The 16,728-nt window shown below is 51.6% G+C and overlaps 1 long non-coding RNA gene across 1 annotated transcript; it reads left to right on the forward strand.

Moving 5' to 3' along the window:
• Window positions 1–314: 314 nt before the first annotated feature.
• On the forward strand, window positions 315–7,428 carry LOC128799878 (uncharacterized). The gene is made up of 3 exons (XR_008434854.1): window positions 315–403; window positions 3,777–3,926; window positions 6,704–7,428. It is a non-coding gene; the product is annotated as an uncharacterized LOC128799878 (long non-coding RNA).
• The last annotated feature ends 9,300 nt before the right edge of the window (window positions 7,429–16,728 follow it).

Raw genomic sequence — 16,728 nt, forward strand, 5'->3', positions numbered from 1 at the left:
AAAACTGCTGCATCCCAAAATGCTGCGAAGCACCATGGCTGTGCTACATCCTGGAGCAGCTGGGGCTGCCCCTGGATCCCTGACAGTGCCCAAGGCCAGGCTGGACACTGGGGCTTGGAGCACCTGGGACAGTGGGAAATGTCCCTGCCATGGCAGGGGTGGAATGGATGAGCTTTAGGGTCCCTCCCAACCCAAACCATTCCATGGTTTGTGATTCCATGATCCCAGTGCACAGCCCTGTTCCAGCCAGTCCTGTGCTGTCACAATGAAGACATCTTTGTCCCCTATGGAATGCGTGACACCCTCACCAGCACCTCGCCAGCCCTTGGTGCTCATTGAGGAGCTCACCACAGCTGAGCTCACCCTGGATGCAGCCTCATCATCTGTCCTTCGTAAAATGAAGGTATTTGGGGGAACGGGGTCTTTGCCACATCCTGAGATTTGCTTTTAAATTTATTTATCCTATATATTCCCAGAAATTGGATTTTAAATCACCCTGATAACAACCTGGCAGAGGGAGAAAACACAAGTTGTGTCCTTGGCTCTCTGCTGGGCAGTGTGAGGAGGCAGACGGGCTTCAGTGAGGGAAGCAATTAGGATTTCATCTCTGAGCAGAGTGGAGCAGACAGGTCAGCAGAGGGCAGGAGCTGCAGTGCCCGGAGGTGTCCCCAGGACAGGATTAAGGGAAGCCTTTGCAGAGCTCAGCTCTGACTGAGCTCCTGTCCCTTTCCCTTGGGAGGCAGTGCCAAGAGAGGCATCTCCAGGGGACCAGTGACCCCACAGCCATGTCTGGAGCTGGGGGACAAGCTGTGAGCCTGCTCTGCCAGCGCCTCTCCGTGTCCACACCTGCTCCTCCAGGCCAGCCCCGAGCCACGAGCTGGCCCCAGTGATGTGACCCCAGGGAGCTGTACCCGGAGGGGTTAAATCCACCATTTCCTCGCACTGCAGTGCACGTGCTGCTGGAGGAAACGCGCTTCTCCAGCCTTGACTCGGTGCCCTTTGTTGAGCCTGGAGCCCTGGGGAGCACGAGGAGGGACGGCAGCGTTAGTCAGCAGCGCTCCTGGGGGCGCTTCCAGCAGGAACGAGCACGGAAAATGCACTGTACAAAATATTTGTGCAGAGCAGGAAAACGCTGCATTCCTGGGATGACAATGGCCTTGTGTCACTGTCTGTGGCCACAGCCATGACTCAGGCTGTGGCTGGGGAGGGACAGCAGGGTGAGCTGAGCAGGCAGCGCTCACTCGCTGCCAGCCAGGGCTGTGCTGCTGACAGTGCTGGGGCTGTGAGAGCTCCAAAGAAAACACTGGGCTGTTGTTGGAATTGGCTTTTTTTTCCAAAGGGTTGATAGGCTGGCAGAGGGAATGCTCCTCCTGGGCTGTGCGTACAAGGCATGAGCACGGGGCTTGCATCCTGGCAGGGATGGACACGCTCCAGCCTCAGTGTGTGGGGCAGCTGGGTGCATTGCACCACTGCTTCCCTAAGCCCTGATCCGGGGAATCTGCAGTGTCTGCCCTGCAGCGTTATCAGATCTGAATTCAGGAGCTGCAAAAGCAGATTCCACCCAAGCCTGAAAAGTTGGAAAGTCCCTCCACATCCTTCCTTTCCCACTTCCCAGCCTGTGGAAGATGCTGATGTGTGTGGGTCCTGCACACCCCGCACTGAGCAGGGCTGGCTGAGCTGGCACCTGGCCAGGCTTAGCAAGGCTGAGCTCAGGCTCTGCTGAAAACCCCTGGGTTGCCTTCAGGATGGCAAAGATCCCACTGGGAGAGGGCAGCTCTGTCCCCTCTCCATGACCCTCAGCCTCTGGGATGGGATGGGATGGGATGGGATGGGATGGGATGGGATGGGATGGGATGGCAGCTCAGCCAGCCCTGGCTCCATCAGGAGTCTGATGTTCACACCTGGCTGTGTTCCCTGGTGGTGGCCAACAGAGAAATCTCTATGAACTCCTAAAAATAGCAAGTTTTAGCAGAGAGGGCAGCAAACACTGCACGGAAAGCAACTATGTGAGGAAAAATGGCCAGAATCTGCATATTTTACAACTGCTCACTCTCTGCTGGACTCTGAAGGACCAGCACTCTTTAGATCTGGACCTCTTTCTAGCACTTTGTCTGCTCGATACTTTTAGCTCTTACCAGTTCCTTGGACTTGCAGTACAGGGTGAGTGGAACCCTACGTGAAGAAATGCCTGGGGGACAGCAGGCTGCCCACTGCCACCAGGAAAGTCACGATGGGTGGCAAGATGGGGACAAGAAATGTGGCACCTGCTCCAGACGGGGCATGTCAGGACAGAGGTGGCTGCGTGTGAGCCTTGGCTGATCGCTGTGACTGCTCCATGAGCTCCTGTCCCCGCTCTGGGGAGGCCACAGCTGACAGGGACACAGCCAGGACCCATCTGCTCCAGGGGAATCCCTGGGGGATTAAGCCCTGCTTTCACCTGTCTCAAGGCCCAGCTCTGAGCTCAGTGGCAGCTTGTGCTGACCATGACAGTGCAGTGATGCTAAAAAATGTGCAGAGCTCTCCTGGCACCAAGCCACAGCAGCAGTTTCTTCATGGCCTTCTGCTGGGGAGAGCAATGGGAAAACAATTTTGCTGACTTTCCTTATTTTGGTATGAATGGGGAGTTTGTGTGCTGCTCTGGGAACGGCTGGAAGGAGAGGGTGTGGATGGAGCAGGATCAGGGCACTGGAGGAAAACATCTTTCTCCTTCCCTTCCTTCCTTTTTCTCCTTCACTGGCAGCTCCTTCCCCCTGTGTGTCAGGCAGGAAATTTAAAAAACCTTTGAAAGGCTGTGGAGCATTAACTTAGAGAGTCCAGGGCACCGAGAAGAAAGATCCTCACCCCATCTCTACCGCTGGGAAAAACTTCTCATTCCTCAACTTAGTGTTGTGCAAAGCAGAGGAGGAGGAACAAGACGTTCTGTCAGTCTGGAAGAGGCAGGAAGACACTTCTCCTGTGCCCTGCCAGGACCTGGATGCCATGTCCAGGGAAATACGTGTGTTCCCTGCACTTCCCGGCACTGACGGGGCTGCTGGCCTTTGCTCCCGGCCAAGGACAGCGCTGAGGGCACAGCTCCCATCTCCCCTTTGCTGCGAGGCTCTCAGATGGAGTTGGCCTTGCAGCTGGAGAGGAAAGCAGCCCTGCACACCTCGAAGGGAGCCCAGGGCAAACACACAGCCCTCAGCAGAGCGTGGCCTGCCTGGCACTGCTGTGGAAAACTCACCCAAAGCCCGGGAATGGGCCAGGCTGCTGCTGCCAGTGGGAGGGAGCGGGATCAGCGAGGGCAGGGCACCTCTGCCAGGGCGTGTGGTGCCCATGGGTGCGTCGCTATTGGACACAAAATGAGTGCACAGAAGCTTGGGAAGTTCAAAAGAGAAAAAGACCCAGTTTTATTCAAACATCCGGTATTTATAGAATTCCAAAGGTGACCATGGATTGGAGGATGGAATTACCACCTCTCCAACCACACTGGTCCAAAGATCAATTAATCATTTCTCTCCACCCACAGAGAAATATGTAAACTATTTATACATGAAATTGTGTGGGAACTCTGAGTCTCAAGTATGTAAACATTATCAGAAGGCTAAAGGAGTTTTACGAGAACTTTAAAACTTTCAAAAGAACTATAAAAGAAAACTTAACACTTTTAAAAATCAAGGCAACGTGGGTGCTCCAGTGTAAAATCGGAACCCCTGAACGCGGGGCGATCTTACATAGGATAGAAGTAAAAGATGAAAGGCGCTCTGCTCCTCAGGACTAAAATCCTGTTTATTCAGGAGCCACCTCGGATCCAGGCGAGGCCTCAGGGGGTAACAGAGGCTGAGGTGTCCAGGAGAGAGAAAAGAGCCCGAAGGTGTCGTCCAGCGGGGTTTTGAGCCCTGGAAAAGGGAGGGCAGAGTCGAGGGGCAACATCCATTGGGATACAGGTGAGGAGAGGGAGAGGGGAGGGCAGACCAGGGAGAGAACACCACACCTGAGGCTTAGTGGGGAGGGGGGGGAGACCATGTGATACCAAACACCCAGGGCAAAACAACAACAAAATAAACTATTTGGTGCCATACAACACTGCAGGTGCTCACACATCCCATTCCAACCCACTTTTCTACACTCAGAGGGACTTCTGTCTTTCCTCCTGTATCCCAACACCTGCACCTACAGCTCCCTTCCCACAAGGATGAGGGCAAATTTTCCTTTTAGAGCCTCAATTTCATGACCTACTGTCAGGTTGAGGTCTGCTAGAAGTACCTCTCCCCTTACCCTCAGAAGGGCCTCCAGGATCAAGGGGTCTCTGTGCTAGCTCATTCTGCTTCTTCAGAGAAAATTAGATGGAGAATATTTCCAGCAGAAGGTGCCAGCGAAATCTATAAAGGAAGGAAAAGAGGTTGAGGTTAGACCAGGAGTGCTCAAACACACAGAACTTCAGAGCAGCTCACAACCAGCCAGGCAAAAGCCTTGGAAAGCAGTCAGGAGCTCACCACTCGTCCAGCTAAATGACAAATGACACGTTCAGGATTGTGCCCATGATTCTGTTAACGCAGATTTGTCTCTTCCTCAAACCCATCTTCATTTTGCTGTGGATTTCCACTCTGAGCTCAGCCCAGATTTCAAACAGAGCTCTTCAAAAACCACAAGTGATTTATTCCTGGTTGTTTAACACAGGAAAGCAAGGGCCAGGTGTATCCTGAGAAGTGCAGGCAGAGAGATTCCAGAGCTTGACAAGCCTTTGGTCTGAAGAAAAATTAGGGGAAATGCCCAGGTTTGCACACATTAATGATTGTCCCTGCAAAACCTGGAATCTGCTCTGGTTCAGCACTGGCACGGGCAGGGCTGGAGCTGCTGAGGTGAGCTTTGGGCATCTCTGAGTCAGGGAATGCTGCAGGTAGAGGTTTTTCTTGGTCCAGGGTATCCATAGCAGTGCCTGGCTGCTCGTGCAGACACAAACCCCTCGGGGTCATTCACCTGTCTGCCCATGACTGCTGCTCCAGGGAACTTCTGCTTCAGCCCCTGTGAATCTTCCTCTGCCCCACAGGCAGCAGCAAGCACATTCCTCTGGGAGCCCAGGCATGGGCAGAGCAGCACAGCTTGGCTCTGCAGGCGCCTTTGGCACGTTGGGATCTGAATTCCCGCCTCTTTCCCCGTGTCCCTTTTTTCTCCCAGCCTCAGAGACAGGCATTGCCTCCACTGATGAAGCTCTGTGGTTTCTCTGGGGTCCCTGACTCTCCTACAGGCCCCAAGACTGCAGATATTGAAACCATCACCCCCCACCCAGCCTGCAGTCAATGACTGTGCTCCTCAGCCCTGTTGGGCTCTGCCAGGAGATGCTGTAGGAAGTTTTTCCTCTACTTTTTCTCTTGGCATGAGGCTGCAGGGCAGGAGACCCAGCAGAAGGTCAGACAGACCCAAAGTGCCCAGGAGAGAAAGGGAGAGTGCAGCTGTGCTGAGCTCTGGGCTCCTTTAACCTCACCTACGATTACAAAGGAAATAGAAGTGCTCTGCAAATCTTCTGTTGAGGTCCTGTGAGGTGGTGAGGCCCTGGAAGAGGGAAACTGTGGCTGCTCCATCCCTGGAAGTGTCCCAGGCTGGGTTGGATGGGGCTTGGAGCCACCTGGGATAGTGGAAGGTGTCCCTGGGGTGGATGAGCTTTGAGGTCCCTCCCAACCCCACCCATTCCATGAGTCTGTGATTTTAAGATCCTGCATGGAAGCTCTGTCCCAGAACCAGGGCAATTGTGGAAGAGAAACCAGGCTCCAGTTTGAAAATGTTTCCTGAGCAAGGCCATGACAATAAAATTTTATCCTGAGCAGGTGCTGAAGCACCCCTGCATGGGCTCTGCACTGTGCCCAGGGGCTGGGGAAGCACTCCAGGGTGGGATGTGTGCCATGCCTGCTGCAGGGGGGCACAGGGCACCACTGGCAGGAGACAGCTGGACAAAAATCCCAGATTTGGGGGCCTCTCTGCAGCCCCAGAGCTCCAGGATCAGTGGTGAAGCACTGGAGAGCACGGGGGAGCTCTTGGGCACATCCCACTGCCTCTACCCTGGGACACCAATGAACAGAGCAGGGGTTTCCCACGTGGGAGAGTCCCACAGATGATAAATTTGTTCATTCATCCACTGCAGCCTCCTGCCCGTGTCTGGGACCATCCCCTGCCACATGGGAATGCACATCCTCCTCCTCTAGACCAGCCTGAGGATGAATTCTCCAGTCTCATCCTCACCTGAGCCCTCTCCACGTGCTCCTGGTGGGACTGAGTGTCCCCAGGCCGTGTGGCTCTGTCACTGTGGGCAGCTCCCACACAGGGCTGCTCTCCCTGCCTCGTTCTCCCTACGGATTGCGGGGGCTGACCACACAAACACCCATTTCTGCTCCTTCACAGCCAGTCTCTCCCCCTTTTCACATCCTGGGCACCACAGCCAGCTCCTGGCTGAGTTGTGGGATCTTTTCTCTTTGCTTGCTGACCCTGCACAGGAACTTTGGCTCCATTTCCCTCCCACCTCTGTGCTCACCCTGGGATTTCCTACCTGAGGAGGCTCTGTGCAGCCCCCAAAGATGAGTAATTTGGGTTCCATCCAATTCCTTTGGAGCCTCAGCAGGCTGGCTGTCCTCTCTCAGAGCAAGGAACCAGAGATGGAGGGAACTGTTTTGGCCAAGCCTCACTATTTCTTTTTTTTCTTTTTTTTTTTTTTTTTTATTTTATCTCCCAGGTTTAATTAGAGTGGTTTGTCTGGAAAATTTGGCTTTCTGTGATAAAAGACCTCTCTAATGAGAGAGACCATAATCATGTTTGAAAAAACCTCCTGAACCAAAGTGGATGCTGATCTGTGAGTTACCGTATGAGTGTTCCTATGCCAGCGTGTTCATGCATATAAATCTGTTTACTGAACAGTTTTAACCTGCTCTAAACACAGCCTGGAGTTATCTTATCTGTCCTGCTGAGGAAAACAAGGAGATGCATCCAAACACCCAAACACTCCTGGATAAGGAGTTCCTTATCAGCCCTGCTTCCCCCACTGGCCCAGTTAAACCCTCATCCACTCATTCATTTCCCAGCTGTGGCATTTTAGGAGCACCAACCAACATTTCCTATCAGCATGGGTTTGATCTTGGGAAGCTGCAATTCCCGATGGTTTGTTTGCTTTCTGCGTCCTGCAAATGCATCCATCCCTTCAGCTTTGCCACAGCTTTCCCACCTCCATTAATTAGCACCCCTTTTCCTACATTTCTCTCCTGGGTAACTCATTCTAAACTTCAGGAGAGAAAAGAAAATAAAAAGAGAAATTATCCAAAGGCTGGCAGCATTTTTGCTTTTAATATGTTTCCTCAAGGAAGGAAATAAAAGGGATAAGGTTCCAGGACACCCCTGGTTCTGAGCTCCCTGCTCCAAGCCTCAGTTGTGGGAAAGCTCCTAAAATTCCCTGACCTGTGGGAGAAGCGCCTGTGCTGTTCTCTGCCTGCTCCAGGTGAAAGGAGGGGCAGCAAGGAGAACCCGAGGGAAGGTCTGGAGGTCCAGCCTGAGCACTCAGTGACAGTGGGTGTCCTGGCTTGTAAAATAAGCATATATTCTATTTGCCATCTCTTGGGCAGTTTTCTTATCTCTTCCAAGAACAATGTCTCCCTCCGGGGAGATATCTTCTGTTAATGGGCCATTGAATGGCTCACTGCATGACTGAGAAAGTTACATCATCCCATTGTGAGATGCTCCACCCAGAGGGAGGAGCCAAGCATCCCTACCTGCATAAAATCAGCATTTCTCGAGACAGCAGCTCAGCCTCTTCACTGGATTCCCAGAGGAAGACCAGGCCCATCTCCTCTATCACCAGACCTTCAGAGAAAACTACACCCTTCTACTGGGCCATCGCTTCAGCAGCATTTCATCTGCCACTCCAGGAGGAGCAACCACCATTTAACTGCACTATCACCAACACCCTGACTCCTCAGGGTGTCAGGTTTCTGACTCTATCAGTAGTTTTGTCTATACTAATTACATTTTTAATTTTTTTAATTTAGTTTTTTTCCTAGTAAAGGACTGTTATTCCCATTCCCATATCTTTGCCTGAGAGCCTTTTTATTTTGAAATTGTGGTAATTTAGAGGGGGGGGGGGTTTACCTTTCCCATTTCACTGGAGGCCCTTGCCTTCCTTCACAGACTCCTGTCTTTTCAAACCAGGACAGTGGGACACCACATCCAACCCCTGGAGAGCTGCTCCAGGCACAGGGGACACCTTTCCCTGCATCCCTGAGCCCAGGACACCAGCACACGCATCTCCTGGTGTCTGGAACTGTCAGAAGCCTGGGAAAGACCTGCTGGGGACACCACAGAGTCGGGACCAAGCTTGACCTTCTCCTACCAGACCTTTTCCTGAGAATCTCTCTCTCTATCCAGCTGAATTCCCACTCTGCTCAGAGGGGCTCTGTGGATTTTCAAGGCCCAGCACACTCCAAAACATCCCCTCCATGTGCCTGGTGTTCCCACAGGGACCCGCCAGGGCTGATTCCCAGCACAAGGGAACCCTGCAAGAGGTGGGAATGGGATGGGCTTCACCTCCCAACCCAAAGCGCTCGGTGATTCCCTGAGTCCAGCAGAGCCAGGTGCAGGGTGGGAGAGCATCCTTAGCTCTGATGAAGCCATTCACTGTTCATACTCTCTTGTTTATTAGGTGTTAGCATTAAAATATAACTAAAAATCTGATTTTTCAGGGAATAGCTGAGCAAGGTTGGAGAGGTTGCTGTGGACAGCAGGGAGGATGGGACCTGCAGTAAGAGGAGCACAGAGATGGTGGTGATGAGAGCCAGGGGAAACCTCCAGTGATGACTTTGGTGAGCAGAACTTCCCAAGCATTTACAGACAGAAGATGAAGGGCTCAGGACTCAGGATTTGGGATTTGTACAATGCCCACACCAAGCCAGGACTCTTTGACCCAGGAAGGGGCTGAGGAGTTTGTAAGAAAGGGCAGTGCCCACCCAAGCCAGACCTGCTGAGGCTCAGCTGAAAATCCTCCCGCTGCTCTCCCCAAGGCTTTCTGTTTTATCAGGAGGACGCCCTGAACCCCTCCGTGACCTTGCCACAGCACAGACAAATTTCCCTGCACAGCCTCGGGATGCAGAGCACATTTCTGCCCAGGGCAGCCCCATTTTTCACAGGGATCATTCCAGACACATCTTCATGATAAAGGGTTATTTTAAGGACAACACAAAAGATGCTCATATCTGTCTTGGTATAAAGACATAAAAAATTCTGCCTCAGCCCAGAGCCTCCTGCTATCTCTCCTCCTGAACCTGCAGAGGATTTTTCTTACCTGTCTTTAAGGTTGAACGTTTCCTCAATGACTCTGAGCAGGAGGCCTGATGGAAGAGGCCTGAGAAGGAGTGATCATTGCTCAGATTTCACAGAAAATTAACTCATTTATTTTCATATTTACACCCTGTTGGGCCAGGAGATGACTCTGCTGGTGTCAATCAAAGATCAAGTTAAATCAGTGGCCTCATCAACCCCTCCTCTCGTGGGGATCAAGCCAAGGAGAAGGAGAGAATGTCACCCAAGATAATTGGCTGTACATAGAGAAGCTTTAAGCATTTGTGGAAGCTGTTGGCAAATGCAGGGGTCAGGAAATTGTCTGGTTGTCTTTCTGCAAAGATAAAACCTAAAAAGCAGCAGAAAAGTAGACAGAGAAGAGCTGAAAATATCCTTGGGTACAATCACAGGACCACAGAGTGGGAAGGGACCCTCAAAGGTTATCCAGCCCAACTCTTGGCCCTGCACAGACACCCCAAGAGCCCCACCCTGGGCCTGGTCATCCTCCAGCAACAAAATAATCTCTTAGCCCAATAAAGGTCTTTATTACACACAAAATCCCAAGCAGAAAAGGAGCTATGGTGCTGGGAAACAAGTTCTGGTACTGGTAACTAGCCACCAACAACATCAGGAATAATCAGCTGGAATTAGGCATCAAATGGGAGCAATTGAATGTGCAGCAGTCTCCCAAGGGAAGGGGCAGAAAGAAACAACAATTTAGGTTTTCTTTGTAGTGAGATGGAAAAAAAAACCCTGAAAACAGAATTTGGTAGGTGTACAACCAACCCCACAGCCAAGGCCACGCCAAACAACTGAAACTTGGGTTTATACGAGGCAAGAAAAGCCCTTAAACCCCAAAATCTGTGCATTCAAAATGGGAACAAAGGTGGAATAAAAACCAGTCACAGCAACTCTGTGTCGCAGGGTCATTTGCATTAAACATAATTCCAAAAAGCTGCATTTCCTTCTGGTTTGTTTGTCTCTGCTCCATCCAAGGAATGGTCTGTAGAAAAGCATTAATGACAACAGATTTTGTAGTAACAGAAGAATAACACCAAAATCATAAGAGATCTTTCTTCAAAAAATTTAAAATCTAATGCAGCATTCAAGCAGGAAAAGTTCTGGACTATTCCAAAGGCCAGAAAGGGGTGGGATGCACTCTGCATTTGAGACAGCTGAAATCCAGAGCATCCCTGGGCACTGCAGCTCTGAGCTTCCATAAAGGTGCTGGACATGTGGGGTGGGCTGTGCTGTCCTCTGCAGAGACACCAGCTGTGGTCTGAGACACCTTGGGATATCCACAAGGAATGAATATACCATAGGAGCCTGGAATAACTGATTTTCTACAGTGAGAGCAGGAGACTGGATGGGATAAAGAGGTGATTTGAAAAGTCCCTTGATGTTTACGTGGAGATGAGGTTGAACCCCTGGTCAGTGGAGCCTGAAGAGTGACCCGGGTGGTCCAGGGGGGCTCAGGGTGGGCTCAGGGCAGGGCTTGCTCCTCATCACCTGGAATCAGACCGTGCTGAGCTGAGGCGCCTCAGGGGTGCACACCCACGTTTACCTGCCTTAACCAAGAGCTGAGTCTCACCCCGAGCACACGTTAGCCCACCCTGGCTCTGAAAGCCATGGGTGTGCCAGTTGAGGGCAGGATGAGCCCCACTCCAGGGGGAAGGGGCAGCCACACCCCCACCAGCTGCCGGGTGGGAAGGGAACGGATCCCCTGCACACCCATCATATCTGTGACCCTGTGCAGCTGTCCCAGACTCCCCAGGGTGTCCCAAAGGTCCCCAGAGCTCTGTGAAGAGGAGCCTCCATCGAGTCCAAAGGGGCAGTCATGGCCAGGCCAGGAGTGTCCTCGTTCTGGATGGGGATGTTTCCAGCAGAAGGCAATCTGAAATCCCAGAGCCTGCCAGGCTAGCCAGCACTCCGTGGGAAATGGAAGGACTTCCAGGGGGCTCTAAGTGAAGGTAAAGTTCAGCCCACAAGCCAAAGCTGACTAAAATAAGAAACAAGCTGATACCTTGCTGTTATCTCTGCCAAATCAGCTGTGCACTTGAAAGAGAGGGATTGGGATTGGGACTCCCAAAGGATCCTGCAGTATTCAGCTCCCCAGATCAACTTGGAAGTCAAGAACCAGTTCTGCCTCTCTCCGAATTCACTGGGAGCACAGAGCTGATTTTGTTTATTCCCTCTGCTCCCCATCCCCAGTGCTGCACCCCCTGAAGTGGAGCCATCCCAGCAGCACCAACCTGCGCTCCCTGCTCGTTCCTCTCAGGGAAAGCATCGCCCAGGGAACAATTGATACCAGGGTCTTGCAACACCCAGGTTCTCCTCGGAGGTCTTCCACTGAAGGAACAAACAGGCCCAACCCTGCTCTGTTCAGGAGGTCTGATAAGATCACTGCCCAAGGGGCCGTGGCTGCAGGCCAGGGCTCTGTCCCAATAAACCATTTTCTGCAGGACCACCTTGCCTGGACTTGTCTTTCCACACGAAGCCAGGCAAAGCAAAGCATTCAGATGCTAAAAATGTGCAACTCTTGTTGGTGTTTGTCCAACTTTGGGAGGCTCATAAATCTCCCGGGAAAGGTAGAACAGGAGCGTGATTAAAAAAACAAGAAACTTTCTGCATTGATTGCTCTCCTTCTGCTTCCAGAAAAGCTATTGCCTGTTGATGAAATGCCTCCCTGTCTGGCTTCCAATCCAGCACTATCCCTGCAAGGGTTCTTTCCAAATTTTCTGCATTACAAGGCAGACACACACACAGGATCAAAGGGAAAACACCAATCCATGCGTGCAGACCTGTCCAAAGGTGGAGAGCAAAAGCCACCAGCAAGAGAAAGTTAAGAGACCACAAAATGTCTTTTTTCTGCCTTTTCACTGCTGTTAAAGCCCCAAATGGAGGCACTTTAAAAAGCCCCAACCAACTCACTGCTTGTGATTTGCAGGGACTGATCTGTGCTGTTTGCAGCCGCTGGGATGAACCCACCCCAGCGCTCTCCACGCTGTTCTTTCTGTTTCCAGCTGTCCCCTCGGGATGTGCTGCCTGTCTCCCCCATGCAAATGAGGCAGAGCCGTGACCAAAATCCTGCTGGGGAACAGGAGAAGAGGCAGAGCCCGGCACGGCTGGAAAGCAGCGCCGAGGAAAGAACATTTCCTGTTTTCCAGTAGCCAGCAGATACAAGGAACAATCCTTTGTGCTCGCTGCCAGCCAGGGAAATAGCTGGAGCTCTCGGCATTTTTGAGGATGTGGTGTGTACACACAGGATCTGCAGGAGAAGAGGAGGTGGAATGTCACGTAGGGAAGAGAAGAGGACACCTGTGTCCAGCGGGGTGTCGGGGACAGGCAGCACAGCTGACCAGTCCAGCTGTCCAGTCCCGCTCTGCACTGCCCCAGGGGAAGGGAAGTTTGTGCAGAAGCTGTGCTGGAACAGTGCAGTGAGAGGTGACTCAGGAGGTCCCCAGTTCTGTCACAGCTCCATGGCAAGAGCTTGGGCTGAGGTGGGGTCGGTTCCTTCTGCCACATCCCAAGAGGAAATGGCATTAAACTGCACCAGGGAGGCTCAGATTGGGTATTAAAAAAATCAAACCAAACCAAACCAAAACAAAACAAACAAAAAAAAACCCACTGAAAAAGTGCTCAGGCATTGGAATAAGTTGCTCAGGGAGGTGGTGGTGGAGTCACCCTCTCTGGAAGTGTTCCAGAGGTGTCTGGATGTGGCACCTGGGGACGTGGCTTAGGTGGGATTTAGTGGTGCTGCTTTGATGGTCGGACTTGAGGATCTTGAAGGTCTCTTCCAGACGTGACGGTTTTGTGACTGAGGTGAGTCTGAAAGAACTCAGGGCCAAAAGAAAAGCAGATTCCTTTATTTAGGAGCCTCCTGCCTCTTCAGAGATCCCTCCTGCTCCCAGACTGGAAATGCAATGGAGCATCTTCCCCTGGAGATGCTGCTTTTCACTTCCCAGAGCAGGGATGAGCTGGAACTGGGATAGAGCTGGTTGTGCCCTGGCCCTGAGCTGATGTTTAAGAGAGACCCCATTTCCCCCAGAGCTGGAGTTCAGGGGCTGAGCTCAGTCCCTGCTGTGGGATTTCAGCCCATGCCCACATCTCCTGTCACGGAAACAAGCTGGGGATTAAAAACCATTTTTGTACAACATTCCTGCCAAACGCCCTGTAATGGTGTAGGGTTTCCAGACACATTCAGGAAGAAGCCAGAAATTGTTTTCAGTGGTGTTCTAGAAAGACATGGAAGAATATTTTAATACAGAAACCTTTTCCTATTTTTTTCCTTGGGATCCCTGTACCAATTCCAGAATAATTAAGCCTCACAGCCTTGCAGAAAAAAAAATATAAAAAAAGATAACTGAAGGCAGGTGAATCATGGATAAGGCAGGATGTTCTCAGGGTCCTTTTGAAGAAAAGCTTGGCTTTATTTGCAGGATTAGGGAGATGCTTGCAGCTCTGCAGAGCAGCTTCTCCTGCAAGTGCCTTCCTGTGCTGCCTGCAGCCAGGACCAAGACTTGATAAGGACAATCACGAGAAATCAGTGTCTGTGTGAGCAGGCAGCAGTGCCCCAGACCCTGCTGGGGACAGGCTGGACAGACACACAGCCATGGTGGGTGCATCCAAGCAGGAATTCCATCAGTGGGCAGCAGGAGCTGTGTCTGCTTTGGCCACGTCCAGCAAAGCTCTGCCACAGATTTGTGACCAGGTGAGCTTTAAATGTGAGCCCAGTGGTGAGGGCTGGGCTGAGGCACGTCCGTGGTGTTGAATACAAAGGTTGGAGGAGAAAAGCAGCCTCTCAGCTCAGCTGAAAAGAAAAGGCAATGTGGAGAGAGGTCCAGAGGTCCAGTGGGCCGAGCTGATGCAGCAGCAAAGTGCAGACACCACACACAGCTCCAGGACTGAGGCAGAACCTCCAGGCTGTGCTTCAAAGGAGAGGAACAAACAGCAAGACAATGAAATCTCCCATGGAGAGAGAGCCCCAGGTGCGTGTCCTCCACAACAAACACCACTGGGAGCAGCTGGAGAAGCCTGGGCCACAGGTCTGTCACTGCCAGCGGGGATTTCAGCATGCAGCACACAGGGGATGCATCTGCCTTGCTGGACAGGTCAGTACCTGGTGGTGCAGAATGACAGAGATTGCACCTGCAGAGTCCTGCAGGTGACTCAGTCAGGGTATTTCATACACGGATTATTGCACAAACAGCTCAGCTTGACACCGTCCATCTCGTGTTTAAAATTACAAACTCTTTAAGTGGCCTGCTCCCTGCACAGGGGAAAATGAAGTGAAAAAAAGTGCTTTGGTTGTGTTCCAGCCCCCAGCCTGGCTCAGGCCATTCCCAAGGGAGACTTTTACTGATGTTGCACAGGGCAGAGGGGATGGCAACTCCTCTGCCACCACACCATGTCTGTGCCTGCATCTGCTGCCTTCCCTTTGCCCTGGAAGGGGGATTTTGGCCCATTTGCACAGTTTGGTGATGGATGGCAGTGGGGTGAGCTGAGCACACCATTCTAAACTCTCCAGGATCTGAGCAGCCTCTCTGGGAGTCTTTCCAAAGTGTCAGGGTCCCTTTAGTGACAACACAAGTTCCTGAGAGCTGAGACAGTCGGTCCCCTCAATTACACTGAGCAGCTCCTGCTCCTGAACCCACACAGCTACACAGAAATCACCCCAGCACTGCAAGGGCCCTGAGTCTGGCCACAGGACCTTGATTTCCTACAGGCTTAGGCTGGGCTTTGCCAGCTGTGCCCAGGGGAACTGCTGTGCACAGAGCACGGCAGCATGTGGCACTGGCATGAGAATGTGGCCGAGCCACAAAGCCACTCCAGAGCTTCTGGGGGGGCCTCTTTTTGTCCTCTGTTTCTACACAGCTCAGCCCAGGGAAGTGAGTTTGTCCTTCTTGGCAGAGCAGGAGCGCACAGAGTTGAGGCGTTAGGGAAGGGCTTGGACTCGATGATCTTGAAGGTCTCTTCCAACCTTGTGATTCTGTGATCACTGGAAGCTGTTGGTTTGGCCAAGCAGCTGCTCCTCTATTGTAAATGCAGGTGAAGCCGGTGGGAGGAAATGCTGATGTGTGACTCCAGCTCAGAAGTTGAATGATTTCTTTATTATAACTATGCTATAATTCATTAATATACTATTTAAAGGAGATACTAAAACTACAAACCTACTTTTCTAACTACCAAATCTAACTCACTCACAACTCGTGACCCTCTCTGAGAGTCCAGCCACAGGTGGGTTGGATTGGCCACCAGGCTCAAACAATCCTCACCAGAATCCAACCAAGCAATCACCCCAGGTAAACAATTCTCCAAACACATTCCACATGGGAAAAACAAGGAGCAGAAATAGGAATTGTTTTCTCTTTCTTCTCTCTGTGGACCTCTGTGAGAAAGTCCTGAGAGAGAGAAGAATGTGCCTGCCACACTCCTCCATTCTTTATGCACTCTGAATGCAAGGAGAGCCCATAAACTCCCAGGTGACACTGCAGGATGTGCCTGGGTTACCTCCTGCTCCCACAACCTCCTACACTATTTAGACCTTTCTTAAATTATGCCGCCCAAAGCTGTGCCCAAGTTGGAGCTGAGGCTGTTGGGGGTCCTTGGTGTTGTTGGGGTCAAACCACAGTGGAATGCTGTAGATTCCACGACTTGTAAGACTGCGATATAGGTAAGAAATAATGAACATTTGAACCCAGATACGAAATACCATCTCTAGAGCTTCAATCCTGACCTTGACAGAGGCAGAAAAGAAGTTAAAGAATCGACATTCCCTGCGTTGGTTGTGGGTTCAAGCTCCTCTTGTTTATGCTCCTTTCTCCCAGTGCACAAACACTGATTTTATGTTCCCCCCCCCTTCCCTCTCCTCCTGCCTCTGCCGTGCTGAAATTCCCATTAACGTGCCAGCCTGGCACACAAACCCCTCTTCTTTCACTCAGCTCCTGTGGCTCTTGCTGCCAGCCCTATCTGGAGCCACATCTCTCCCCATCCCTGTCCAAAAGCCACTCTGCCATGTGCAGCTCCTCCCTTGGTGCCAAGAACCCCAAACACACCCCAGAGATCTCAGGTGAGAGATACCAGGGCTGAGAAGGAATCCTGCTCTTGAGGGTGATCATGAATCGTGTTTTATTTTCTCTTTTGTAATCTTCTCTCGAACTATCGTAATGAGGAATTTAACCTCTTGTTTTGCCAGAATAAACTTGTTCTCACCCTTAAGCATGTCTGGTATTAAAGGCAAGTCTAGGTGAAGCTCTGAAATCTGGATTAGCATTTCTGTTCTGAGACAATGCATCCAAACACAGCAGTGAGGGACTCCTGGGATGTGACACCGGTTTGGATTGTCCTGGAGCTGCTGGATTTGTCACGGTCCAGGTTGGATGGAGTCAGCAGAAAGAAGAAAGACACTTTGCCAGGCAGGCAACCCCCAGGCTGGGA

This window comes from Vidua chalybeata, chromosome 25 (assembly GCF_026979565.1).
Source record: "Vidua chalybeata isolate OUT-0048 chromosome 25, bVidCha1 merged haplotype, whole genome shotgun sequence".
NCBI lineage: Eukaryota > Metazoa > Chordata > Aves > Passeriformes > Viduidae > Vidua > Vidua chalybeata.